The sequence below is a fragment of the Sinocyclocheilus anshuiensis genome, unplaced genomic scaffold, assembly GCF_001515605.1.
Source record: "Sinocyclocheilus anshuiensis isolate Anshui unplaced genomic scaffold, SAMN03320099.WGS_v1.1 scaffold928, whole genome shotgun sequence".
Lineage (NCBI taxonomy): Eukaryota > Metazoa > Chordata > Actinopteri > Cypriniformes > Cyprinidae > Sinocyclocheilus > Sinocyclocheilus anshuiensis.
Genome location: NW_015552531.1, coordinates 1,516,872 through 1,528,603, shown reverse-complemented (window position 1 = coordinate 1,528,603; position 11,732 = coordinate 1,516,872).

Here is an 11,732-nt window from a genome sequence, read left to right as displayed (position 1 = left end):
TGGTGGCGCAAGCAACATTGCTCTATGTTTGAGCAATTTTTTTTTCTAGTTTTAAGTATATCACAAGTTATATCATATCACAGTCATGCATAGTTTTGCCTACAATTTATCTTCTTAAAAATATTTGCAGAGTATAATTGCCTTCAGATACATTGCAAGTGACTTTGTTTTATTCTCCAGTAAAAACATCAAAACATCCTTAACGAAAGATATATTTACTTTTAAGCGAAATTAAGAAAGAAAAAAAAACACTGCAGTAAAGACAATAAATTTAGAATTTTGTTTCATGGGCAGATGTTTCACTTTTTTATGCACAAGCCTCACTAAGTTAATTACTATTTATTTGTTTATTTTATTATAGTGTAGCAGCATATGTGTAGCTGTCGAAACTATATCATGGCAGTTATTTCTGTGGTTAGCTAAGGACACCAATCGTGTAACAAAACAAAATGTCAATACAAATGTTGTACAAAGAAGATCATCAACCACCGTGAATCACTTTTATTGTTGTGCAAACAGCACTGACGCATTGCTGCAGACAAAGAAGTGCCAATATTTCTCTGTACACCTGTAAACCAACACACAAATGATGACGGTACACTTATTCTGATAAAAATGACCACATGTGAATCAGAAATAAGAGTTAGAGAAAAGAAGATTATGAATGCTCTGCTATTTGAAGTAGGTGATAAACTAGGTGGCAAATGGTTGATTTATATACTCTGTGTCTCTGATTATATACATGCAGCTGAAAGGCAGCAGTATTTTGCACACCACTTTTGAATTACTCTGTAACAATTAGAGCGAAAGCAAACTGGCTAACAGACTCCTAAAACTGACCGCCTCAACTTCAATCAAATCTCAAAGCATACAAAAGTCCATTACAGGAAATTAGAAAGAGCGAACATCTAGGAGAGGGCATCATTCACTTTTATCGAGTCAGAGCACTTGCCTTTGGTGCATTGTGTACCTGTCAATGAACTGCATTTCAGAGAAGACTGCTGTCCTGACAAATTGCTGCGTGTTAACGTGCTTTCTCCCTCACTCAGCCAGGGCCCTGGGGCATGCTGGGATGCATGGACAGACTCGATCTCACCCTCGGGAACAATGCAAAGAAAATGTCACAGGCCTGGTTGGAGTTTAATGCATTGCAGAGCCAGTATAGATGTAATCGAATATAATTCAGATCTATGTTAGAGCTGCGGGGGGCTTTGTTAGCTATGTGCTTTTATGGACTGATTAAATTTACAATTTGCATTCATTTATTACATTAGAAAGAGAAAAGAAAAGCAATAATTTCAGTTCTATCCCCTCCAAAAATAAATTTTCCGCATGCCGACAAAGTAAAGACAGACATTATCTTGCGCCCAAATGGTTCATAGGCAAAATAAACAGAGATAGAGGAAGCATCAGCATGCTGTCAGCACTTTCTTTCCGAAAAAGGAGGAAAAATGAGAGAAAAGAACAAAGCACGTGCGCTAAACAATCAGCCATATGTAAAGTACTCAAGCACACCTCTCTAATTCACTGTTCATGCTGGCAGCATGGGCAGCACCAGTGATTTCTCTGAGCCACCACTCGGGCTTCCTTGTTATCTGCAGTTTGAATGCAAACAAAGCCGGCAAGCTCCCCCACCCCCCTCTATCCCCCCAGGCTTTCCTCGGGAGATAAATGGGGGCGGGTACATCCTTAGGCCTAGATCACGTCCACAGACCTCAGCCTGACAAATCCTTCATGGGGAGCCAGACCCGCAACCTCCATATGCACCTCGAAAGATAATTTGAGCGGCGAGCGAATCAATAATGCAACAGTAAATTCATTTAAACACACAATACTGATCCCGTTTAATTAATGGCGCCTCAACTGCAATTTGTCAGTGTCGCACAGTCATCCCTTTGATATTTATACCAATGTTCAGTTTTTTCTCTTCAGGATGACCCTGACTAATGCTAATCCTTAGCATGAGCTCCCACATCCCAGAATTAGATAGCACAGCCTGAAAAAGACAGCATGTTTCTGTGTAGCCAAAACACTGGAAAATAATTTACAATGTAAATCACATTAAGAATCATGAAAGGAAGAGAAATATGAAAAAAATGGTAAATGGTGAATATCTAATTAATGCAAACACATAAGAGCCACCCGATCAAATGCTTCAGAGATTATAAAAACAGCAATCAGTTGCGCCGCATGCTTTAAAACAGCACAACCCTGTGAATAGCTCTTTTCTGTATGAATCTATATCCTTAAAGAGACAGTTCACACAAAAATAAAAATTCTGTCAGCATTTATTCATCTTAAGAATTATTAAGGAAGTCTATTTCCACCATATAAGAAAAATGCTTTGGTAATTAACACATAAAAAGTCATAATCATGAGATTAAAAAAAAACTAAATTATTACATACTTATTACATAGTCATAATTATGAACTAAAAAAAGTTGAATTTTTGCCATGATTATGTAAATTTCAACTTTTTATGTCGATTTCGACTTTATCTCATAAATACAACTTCGTATGTCATCAACATTTTATCACATATTATGACTTAGTATCTCATAATTACAAATTTGTATAACTTTATATCTCATAAATCGAAATTATGACATACCAAGTGGTAATTATGAGATAAAGTTGAAATTGACATAAAAAGTCAAAATTGAGAATAAAATGTCATAATTAAAATTCAACGTTTCATGTAATTACTTTTTATCTCGTAACTTTGAATTTTCATAATTATGATTTAGTATGTCATCATTTTGACTTTTTAATCCCAAAACTTGAAATTATGGCATAAAAAGTTATAATTATGAGATTCTAAGTCATAATATGAGACAAAAAGTAACAAATATTAAATTACAACATTCTGTCTCATAATTATGACTTAGTATATACATTTTACTTTTTATCTCATAATTATGACTTGGTATATATATTTTGACTTTTTATTTCAAATTATGATCTAAAATACACAGACGAATATATTTCATTATACAGATGAATATGGTTTAAAAAAAATAGTACATTCTTCAAAATACTGCATTCCACAAAACAAAGCAGGTCATACATGAGGAAAGACATGAGGGTGAGTAAATGATGACAGAATTTTTATTTTTGGGTGAACTATCACTTTTAATAGTAGCAAAATAGCAGAAGAATAGTACAAATAATGGGGAAAACTGAAACCACAGGCTTTGATAAAAGCATCTCGTTAAAAACATAAGGTAAACTCTCTTCAAATAAAAAAACAAACAAACATGAATTTTAGGTTTATGCCAAAAGTCAATTTTGGCAAAACTATTGCTGCTTTGCTCTTCTCAGAACAGAGAATGTGCCAACAATGAGCACAATAGCAAAACAAACTGTTTAACTATGCTCAAAAAGTATGTCAAAATGATATGCGGTGTCAGAATTATTTTTTGCGAGCCAGAAATGTGACACTAAGAAAAACACCCAAAGCCACTCCCACATGTGCTGTTCCGTCAGTTCTGTGGCTACAAAGCTTTCTCTTGTGTGGGGCTTTTTATTTGCCATCGTCAGGTTAATGAGCCCACCAGCCCACTTGATGTCGAGAGGCCTGCCACAAAGCCGCGTCTCATTAGAGGCTGTCTGGCACTGCACGCAGAGACAAAAAGCACATTCACCCACTCTGAATACCATCATGCTCCCCATTGCTGCCAGCCTGTAACGTTGCACCCATGGCATCCATCCCGCATGCACACGCCCTGGCTCTCAGCCATTACCACCTCAGCCCTCTTCTGCATGAGAGAGTGCCCGGTGGGGCTTGGCCAAGCAGTGGCTGCACGGGAACATAGCGGGCACACGGCAGAGCTGGCACTGCGCCAGCGGCTGCAGCCCAGCCCAGTTCGCTGCGGCGACAGCTTAAGCTGCACGTGCATTAACTCCCCCTTTAGTGCCAGAGAGAGGGTACGCTATTGTGTTCTCGTAGACACACTGGGCAGAAATTGATGTGTGTGAGTGATAGAGAGAGAGGGAAGGAATCAAGTGACTATAATCAGTCAGTTACTCAGGTCTGAGAACAATTATCTCCTGAGAGGGGATCAATAGTGAAAGATAGGAAAGTGGGCCTATCCACTGTACTGCTGTGGCGTTATCAGCCTGCAAGCAGGTGCGCCCCTTCACCAAACCCCTCAGTGGCATGCTGGGAAAATAGTAGATATTCTGAATCTGGCTGGCCTGACAGATCCTGTGGTTGAGATTTGACATAAAAAACATATGATTCTTTACTGAAAAATAAATAAAATTACTATATCTACTATAATCATGTAAAAAAAAGAAAAGAATAATCGCATCAATAATAACTGAATCAATATCTACTTCTACTATATAACCTATACCTGTATATATACTGTAGTACCTGTATATATAAGTGAGATACACACACACACATTATGTGCAAAATATATATTTGCATTTTTGCATAAGATTTTGAAGATTCTGAAGTTAATGTTTTGATGCAATATTTATGTAATTTTCAATATGCAATTATATTTATATACATATATATATATACCGTATACAGACACACACACACTGAATGTTTATATGAGAATTTAATGTAATTTTCTATGCAATCTTTTGAAATATTTTAAATAACATATTTATATGTTCTAATAATTTCTATGTTCGTTTCTATGCACAATACATGCTGCAATTTCAAACTTGAAAATTATGGGTAAAATAAAATAAGATTTCCTCTTCTTTATGATTGAGGGCTAATGAGTATAGTATAGTATGTGCAAATAGTAGAAAAATATAGTCATTCATCATGTCAAATCCATCAAACTGCCTCATCAAATGGTCGAACAGCTTCAGAGACTGAACCTTCTAAAAATACAGACATGCTGTACTTAGGAACTGCAAGTAAGACAATATACTTCATATATCTACTGGTATCTTTCAAAATATGGGCCTGGAAGAGCTTCTGCATCTTACTCTCTTCCACAATTTATAGAACATGGGCTAAAACAGCTGAGCTGACTGCAGTGATGTCACTTGCACTGATGGAATGCTTTGTTTCTCAGCATGTGCGCATGCCACCTGGGTCTGAGCAAGAGCTGCGAGATGCACACTGCGTGTGCTGCAAGATGGCTGATGCTCCATTCAATTACACCAGCCACTGAAGGCTCATGCAATGAATCCAAATGCTGCTAAAAAAAATATAGGCACGTCTTATTGTATATCTGACGTCTTGTGTTAGTCACAGTAGATGTTGATTATTTTAAATCTGACTTAAAAATGAGCTTTAAAATGTTTATGTATATGGAATTACAATCCAATTTCAAAGCACTTCCATTTCAAACCTCAGCGAGTTGGTGTGTGTATCTTCAACCGTCCCTGTTGGTAAATGCAGTAGGAGCAGCAGTAAAGGTAGCTGAAGCATTAATGTGGAATTATACTCATATATTTTTAGTAAGCCTTTGGGCACTTCCAGTGTCCCTAAAAGAACATGATTGCTAGGCAACCATTATTGTTGCCATGGAGATTCACGTGTTGGCAGCTGCTGCAATCAGCATTAACTCAAGGCACATATTCTCATTCCAGCAGTCAGGCGATAGCAGGCAACTAGGACAGCAAGTCACTAGGATAGTAATCGCATGGAAACATATGTTCACCCATCATTCGCTGCATTAATAGCATCATAAATGGCCAAAATGATCACGGTAGTTTGGTGCAAATAATGGCTGGCAGAATCAAATATTCGCTTTAATGTCTGATGCCCCTGTATTAATTTGGTTTATGGTTTGCACCATTTTAGGCTATAAAGACAACCTGTGCTTAATGAAAAATGCTGCATATAAGAAATAAAAACAATGGTAATAACAAAATGTGCTAAAAATGTGCTTCGCATCTAAATCAACCAGTTCTATTGAAGTCAAAAATATTATATAAAAAGACCAACAGTCTGACTACATTAATTACACCAACGAATAAGAATTTATTTACACTACATTAAGTACAAAAACTCCTTAAGGAGTATCTGCTCAGATTTTACAGTGTAAATCACAGTAATTCTCATTGCTTATGTATATTTTATAATTTTAAGAATTAAAAACAATGCATCAATTGGATTTCAATTAAATACAGACCTAGTTCTCAATCAAATTGCTTTGCTTCTATAGAATGTATGCAAATTTCTTTACAACCACATACAGCATAAATCTGTCATCAATTCGTTTGAGTTTAGCTTAAGCCTTTAGATCCTTTGGCAGACCCACTAAAGCACATAACGATTCGGTAGCGCATGTGGGTGGATGTGCAATGCGAAGCCTGAGCAGCAATTGAAATTCCCAGCCCCTTTGGTTCTATCTGTCCATTTGTTTATGCTGACAAACTAACTATTTTCAGTGGAACTGCGTTAGCCAGTTGTACAGCATTTCAAAGGCTGTGGGGGATAAGTGATATTTTCTAAAGATTCATTTGTTTGTTGCAAAGCTGTATGCAAACCTATTGAAACAATGAACTACAGCAATGCAGAACACACACACACACACACACACACACAGAAAGCATAATAACTGTTATTTGGGGTGCTTATTTACCTGTCACTTTTCAGGTGACATCACAGAGATGCATTGTAATAAAAATGTCTGATATTTAGTCGAGAGATATTCCCATGCTGCCTTGTATTTTTGATTATAAGCCTACTGTCGCCACTGGATATCTGGATATTTACCTGTGATGTAGTTTAATGCTAAAGGAGGTTAGATGAGATTGCAGATTTCAGATGTCTACTGTATGATAAGTGCTTACATTTTCCTTTCACAGGAAAAAAACTGATTAAAAAGAAACCTTAGAGGGATAGTTCACCAAAATTTTAAATTTTGTCATCATTTACTCACCCTCATGTCGTTCCAAACATATAGGACTTACTTTCTTCTGCAGAACACAAAAGATAACGTTTGAAGATCTTTTAAAGATATTCATAACAACATTAGACCTAACTGACTTTCATTGTATGATAAAAAAACACAGACAAATTATGACAGAATTCTCATTTTTAGGTGTACTTTCCCTTTAAGAAGATACACTTCCATTCCATATTATGTAAATATTACAGCATCGTACAGTTTGATAATGTTTTATCAGACTGTTTTCAGAATAGTATATAAACATCAGTATTCCTGCTATATTTATCCTGTACACAGTTTCTGTGTGCATAGATTAAGTGAGGAATGAACCAGCTGAGTCTTTTAAAATCCTTTTTTAATTTGATTTACTGAACTGCAAAGAATTAAGATCATTTTGACACAAAATCAAATTAAAAATGCAAAAATAACTTTATTTCCAATTGTCTATTTCCAAGATGATTATAGGATGACATTCAACAGCAAAAAGATTGGGTCATGAGACAAAAATCCCAACATTCATAATGCACTATACATCATAATGTGTCACTTACTAATAATAATACAGTTCATAATGCACAGTATTCAATACATACTAAAGTAGTATCCTTTTCTGAACATGGGTTAATTCTAAATAGCCTTTTTGTTAAAACACATTAGAAAATCAGGAACAGACTTAAAATCTCCATTTACACAAAACTAATTCCCTGTTCTAACAAAAACGAAAATGTCTCCCACCCACTTGAGTCCTTGAATATAAACAATGGGTAATTTTTCGCCAAGTGTGAACAGGTGACCACAAGTTTAACCAAGTCAGAGCTGGTCACTACTGTACAATTTCTCACTTTCTTTAATTGTCAGTAAAAAAGCTGAAGCTGGCAGGGAAATAAAAGCAGAGACTCCTAAGAACAGACTGTAACGGCCTTCATTCTCTGTTGTTTCTTTCAGACATTTAACAGCTCAGTGTGAGAGTGGCTAGTAGATTAGATGCCTCAACATGCATGTTTGACCTCAAGAGATGTATGACAGGAGAAGCCCAAACACAGTCATGTGGTTTCTTGACCCGTTAGGAAAAAAACAATGGTAACAATGGCTCATGCATATGAATGGTACACACACATATACTTAGCATGTGAGTATAAAGCCTAGTGTATCATGGATACTTTATATAAAAATACAAAGCTTAATCACAATCAGTCTACACAGGTTGAGCTAAGTGCACAGTATGCAATATGTGAAGGGCAAAAGCACCTAAAATAAAAGTGCATTCCGATTGGTTCGTACAACCTGACCTGACTCTACTCCTATCCAGATCGACTAAACAGGTCCAATACCTAGAAATCCTCTAAAGCAGCACTCATTGGGAGTTTTAACAGCTTATTAACAACTAAATTAGGTCACAGTGGGAGAGAAGGGAAAACCTTAGTTATGTTCTTCCACATGGATGAGGACTGTATCCTTTACACAGACAATGTGAAAAACAGAAGACTTCCCTCCCAAGCTGAGAGCAGAATATGGAGGTTGAGGAGCACAAATCTAAACAGGGACTTCATAAACATCACTCCATCACTGATCTGCTGCTGTTTGCTCAGCACAAAGAGATATACAGTACACAAACACTGAGGTCTGATACTAAAATCCATATTGGACATTAGCAGGGTTGAACAGATCTGATACATAAACGTACATATATGCTGCTAACTGCATTCCTCTTAAAATAAATCAAAATGATTCAGTTTTGCTTATGATGATTAAGACAGTGTATTGCATAAACAAACAGTTAAACTAAATGTTGCATTACATTGCATATAACTAATACAGATAATGAAGTCATTGATGTTGGGTCTTTTTCTATTCATTTAAATTTAAATAAAAGTAGAGATTTGCACTATATCCGTTATTTGCAATTGAGGAATGCAATTCTAAAGGTCAGATCTTCTCAAAAGAATGCATTTACATGCTCATAAATAGGCTACTCAGCTAACAAAATCAATTACCTGGCAGGATAGTTTATCTGAAGAGCATTTAAAGACAATATTCCGTGTGCCACAGTCAACGTACATGTTTAGTGATTTAAACGAGAAAAATACGCTTTAAATATAGTGGGCTTTATTTGTTTAATCGCACAGAATGTGACCATGGCTCGGTCGGTAGCCGGAGGAAGCTGAGCCATGACTCTCATCTAACCACAGTGTGTATGATTTGTGACGGAAGCTCAGCAGTTTCGCAGTCTTGATAAAGGGATGTTATGCAACTTACTTCTTACGTTTTAAGAATAATGCATGCTAAATTTAAGCCAATATAGGCAATTTAAATAAAAGCACCAGCGTTTCGTGTGTAATTTGAACGCAACATGCATCATGGTTTGAGTTTTGGAAAACTTAGAAAAAATGCACCTGGTCACAGAGATATTTTTAATGCACAATCTACATTGCATAATCGTTCGAACAATTATTTATTATTATGTATTGAAGTGTTTAATATAGTGTTCAGAGAGAACTGTTTTAAATGTGGTGACATGCGTGCTTGTGTTAACCAATTTACAGCCTCAAGTACAAAGGTATATTTCATTTAGCTGCAACATAAGTTCACTAAATGATTACTTTGATTATAAAATATTTCGTTAAAATACTAGTTCTTATGTCAAGTTGACAATTAAATTGATTTACTTCTAATTAAACTGGTAAAGATACTAAAAATGAACCCTGCTTTCCAGTCATTTCAACAAAAAAATGTTTCATGGTCTGTGCAATAATATCGTCAACACAATGCATCACTTTAAAATATGACGCGACATTAAAACACAAGCAATCTCTAGCATGACAAGACAACTATCATAAACAATAACGAAACCGTCGTGAAGATTGTAAGAATGATTTTGGGCCTGTGGAGAAAGTTGTCATTGAACTATTTCAGGCGTAATTCACATTGTTATATTATATCCCTTTTTTCTTTTGTAACCTTACACGACAGCACTGACTTTTACGAAAAAGAACAAGCAGCAAAACACATTAAGTCGCGTGTTCACGGTTAAAAAAACGTGTAATCTTTGATTAACATACATTGAATCATGCTATTTATGTAAGTTAATGCAAAATAGTCTGCTGCACATTACTGCATGTAAACGTCTAAAAATTCTGCCTTACTTGAGAGCGAATATCTGAGGTCCTTTCATCCTGGAAAAGATGTCACTGACTCCGTTTCTAACATGTACGTCTTATTCATATACATCAGAGGTCCTATGGCCTATAGCACTCGTAGGTACAACGTTACCAGATTTTCTCTGAGAAACAGAGCCCTCTGGCCAACCTAGATTAATAAATGTTTATCTGTTTTGAAGTGCGGAACAATAGGTGATGCCCTGTGGCCCCGCAGAGCCTCGACCTCGCGCAGGGTCATTGTGGTGCACAGGGAAAGGGGGCTTTGGGGCCTGAGACCTAATGCACTGACCCGGAGCTTCGCCATTCATGCCGCCTCACTGCGGTTGCCTGTAGCTTCTATTGTTTCAGTACGAACAATGGCGTTTTCCCAGGGAAAATAAGCTCTTTAAAATTCCCTTTAAAGTTGCAGCCAGCACGACTGTAGCACGATTTGAGTGTCTGCTTTAGAGGGCTTGATGTACAAGGAAAATAATTGCATATTAATCAAAAAATTAATCATTATGTCTCAGTTTTATGTTTCGTTTGAGCAAGTTATTAAATCTACCTGCCAGTTTGTTCTCCATCGCAGAGAGAAACGTTATGATCACAAAGCAGTTATAAAAAGAGTGATTAAAAATGAAGACCAACCTCTGTAGCTCCTCCTAAAAGTAAATTTCATTACATTAAACCGTTAGCTCCATCAAGAGACAACCACAAACGACAGTAAAACGTTACTCTCATTTTGTCTGTTTTTATATTTCTGTGTTGTTCCTTACAGACATTAGCTTCACGTGTCGATGGCTAAAAATAAAATAAATGCAACCACTGACATGACAGACAACTGGGTTCTTCGATTAATTATTAATGCAGCATCACTTCTCGCTGGCTTTTCTTGAAGGACCAAAAGCATTTGTCAAAAAAAAAAAAAAAACTTTAGAGAAATGAGAGGAATTAATCCACAACCCTTCAACGTGTTTTTCTGTAACATTCAAACTGAAATATTTAACCTACATTTCATTATTGTTAATGTAAATGATTTTTTTTATTTAAAAAACGTTCCTTCGATTTCTCTGATAAGTTCTGATTTGGTTTTCTGTGTGGAATGTTAACAACTGCACGTGCGGAAATTATATATTTATCATTTGGGTATAGGTTATTGCAAGCGATAGGCTAAAGCACTGCAACCTGATTGGCTGTGAATTTAACCTTCTTAGTATTCTATATTTATATTAAAAAAATGGTTAAACAAATGAGCCTGCTATGAGTTACCGTTTCTCAACTGATTCCAGTACGTTGAAATAAAGCGTAATTTGTCTTTCCAAATGATTCATGGGAAGCAAGAAATGTACTCTAACAAATACAGTAAGCCTTAGCAATGATTCCTCCATATAACGTGGACCACAGTGGCGTCGTAACGGACAAACGTACTGAACGTGACAAATTGCGTTCAAAACACTAACGCACAATGTGCCCCATTAATCCAAAATTAGATTATCTCTCAGGCAACACATCTGAGTTTTATTTAATGCACTGATAAATGTAATATCAGTGTTGTACACATTCGACACCACGGGTCGGCACGATACAAAAGCTTGATGATTTTGTTGAGAGGTCTATTGCAATTTCAAATTTGCAACTGTGTATGTAGCCTATGTGTGTGTGTGTGTGTGTATATATATATATATATGCATGCTATATAAATAATATATAAATATATACAAAA